This window comes from Manacus vitellinus, unplaced genomic scaffold (genome assembly GCF_001715985.3).
Source record: "Manacus vitellinus isolate BGI_N305 unplaced genomic scaffold, ASM171598v3 scaffold_51_pilon, whole genome shotgun sequence".
NCBI classification, from domain to species: Eukaryota; Metazoa; Chordata; class Aves; order Passeriformes; family Pipridae; genus Manacus; species Manacus vitellinus.
In genome coordinates, this window is record NW_021940620.1 from 2,651,619 (window position 1) to 2,654,321 (window position 2,703).

The window sequence follows — 2,703 nt, forward strand, 5'->3', positions numbered from 1 at the left end:
TTGCTCCTGTTCTTTAGTTGCACTCAGAAAGCTAAGGAACTCTGGTAGTTTTTATAGAGAAGGGGGGAAATGCTCCGTTTTTAATTCAATTTTAAAATCTTTATTTTTTGTGTTTGTGAGAAGGATCTTTAACTGGGCCTGAAGGGAGAACATTTTGTCACTATAACAATATTACTGGTAATATTTCAGGTTTTTACTTCAAATTCATTTAAGTATATTCTATTTGTAGCTTTGCAAGTCTCTAAGGTGACCTCAGAGGATTCTGAATCAGGTCCTAAAATTCTGCAAATTAAGTGAAAATTCAATATGAAGCAAAAAGAGACCCAGCAGCAGTCTAGCCAAAAAATTCTACAAAATCTGGTGGCTACATGACATTAAAAATACATTTCCTGTTTTCAAAAATTGCTTTAAGCCATTTCTAAGATCTTTCCATTATTTTGTTCCTATTTCTACAAATGAAAATGAGTCATTTCCAACCATGGGAGTTGTTGATTATTTCCACCAGAGTGATTTCCTCCAGTCCTACATTTCTGAAGTCAGGAAAAAAAATAAAAAAACCCTGCCCTTAGCTGATTCCATTTGTCTTATTTATTCCGTACCTACAGTCAAATAAGCTTTATATTTATAATAAAAAAAAAATGGGAGGAGGTTTTGAGCGAAGGAAACGCTTTTTTCTCTGCATCAGCAGAAAGAACAGACAGAGAAACAGCTTAAATATCAGTGGTGGATCATAAGCCCCTTCTCATGTGCAGCTGAATTATATGAGAGCAGCTTGTTAGGCTGTAGGTTTTTATTGAAATGCCTATTGAGTAAAACATAATTCATGCTGCTGCTCGCCCTTAAAACAGGAAATAATATACCCATTTAGCTTAATCACAATTTATATTACATGTGCATATTTCTAAACAAGTGCTGTAGATGGAGAGTTTGGTAGCAATAATATTTATGAATTACACTTTTAGTTAGCAAAGGAAAATGTGTGACCTCTTACATTTTGTTTGACATTTGAATTTGGTATCCAGTATATGTGACATGGGTGATGGATGCTTATTAACACAGTGTATAAACAGGAAATGCTTCTAAGCTGACCATTTATTAGTGCAGTGTGTGTTCAAACTGAAATTTGAATTTTAGCTGCAGTTCTCTGACTGCAGAGCTGAAATATAAGGTGGGTTTTTCTCCCCCCTTACTTGCTTGCTTCTACAGAATGGACAGATTTAACAGCATAAATTTTATATTTTCATCAGTTTTTCCCATGGAGCTCAAGTAAGTATATGAACACAAAGACTTTTGTATGAACTGGAAAAAATAGGGACATAGGAAAAGTATCCAGTGGAAGGATTTTGTAGAATTCATAGTGAATTTTTCTGGGTTAAATAAATAAATAGATGCACCACACTCCCCTTTGAGCCCTGATGGTTGCCCTGAGCAATTCCCCCTTTTCCCTCTCCTGCAGAAATGCAGGGAAGAAGCACCATTGCCTTCCCCAGAAATCTGACAGCTGATCCACTTTGGATCTGTCCTTTGCAGGACTGGAGACATCATAATTTTTCATTCACACTTAATTGGTCTTTTTAAAAAACCCACCCTCGAATTCCTGACAAATATCTGAACAGCTCTGTCAGGGAAAGTTTCAACACTTCATTTTTTTTTTTTTCAAAGCAGAAGTGAAAAATTCCACATATTTAGGAGGTTCCTTCCAGTAGAGAACAAGAATACAGCTTTTCTAAAAAGAAGCCACTCCTCTCCAATTTTCCTGATGATTTACTGGGGGAAATATAGAATAATACAGAGAATCTGTTTCCTTTCTATATCACATTTAAATCCAGCCCTCAGGAGAGAGAACACCAATCTGGTTTTCCTAAGCACAGGCTTAATATTCCAAAGCATTTGGATAAAAATTATTTGTTTAACAACAGAACTATGATGACATGCTGAACTATCTCATAGGGAAAATTTCATTTTAAATATCTTTGTCTAAAGAGTTCTCCTCTATTGTACAGTGTTGGTGAAGGATATGATTCTGTCTGTAAAAAATCAGTAGAGAACTTCTGTCTAGATATTAAAAGTAGAGTATCTTGACTATTGTAACTAACATTAAATGCCTTTACAAAATGCATAGCTTTCCATATCCCAGGGAGGTTAGCAACCTGGAAATTGGAACTGGCAGATCTTTAATCTAACATTCTGCTTTGCAGTGGAAAAAAGTAACGTCTTTATAGATGAGAGTCAAAGGTTAAATTTAGTTTGTATCAAATTACAAAAATATGCTTTTGGTGAGGTTAGATTCTCATGCTCAGAGCAATTCAAACTGTAATGAAAGCAAACATTGAAAGAGATAATCCCATTAAAGATGAACTATTCACTTTAACCTCAAATATTTGGTAACTAAAATAAAACCATCCTAGTAGGAGGATGAAGTTCAGCTCTTAAGGGAAACTGGAACTCAATATTATACCTCATACTGCACCAGACAGAGAAAAAAAAAGCTCTCCTGTTTCTAAAATAAAACCTTATTTTGGGGGAACAAATTAATTCGTGTTCTCCTCTTGAGGTCTACACAAAACAACGGTGACCTTTTTGGCAGTGTGTGCTTGTACTCTGCAGGGGGGATCAGCCTCTCTCCAAAGAGCATCAGGGAAACCCTCCTGGTGCTGTGGGACGGTGGGAAGTGAGGAGCAGAGGGGTGGTGTGTGCAGTGAC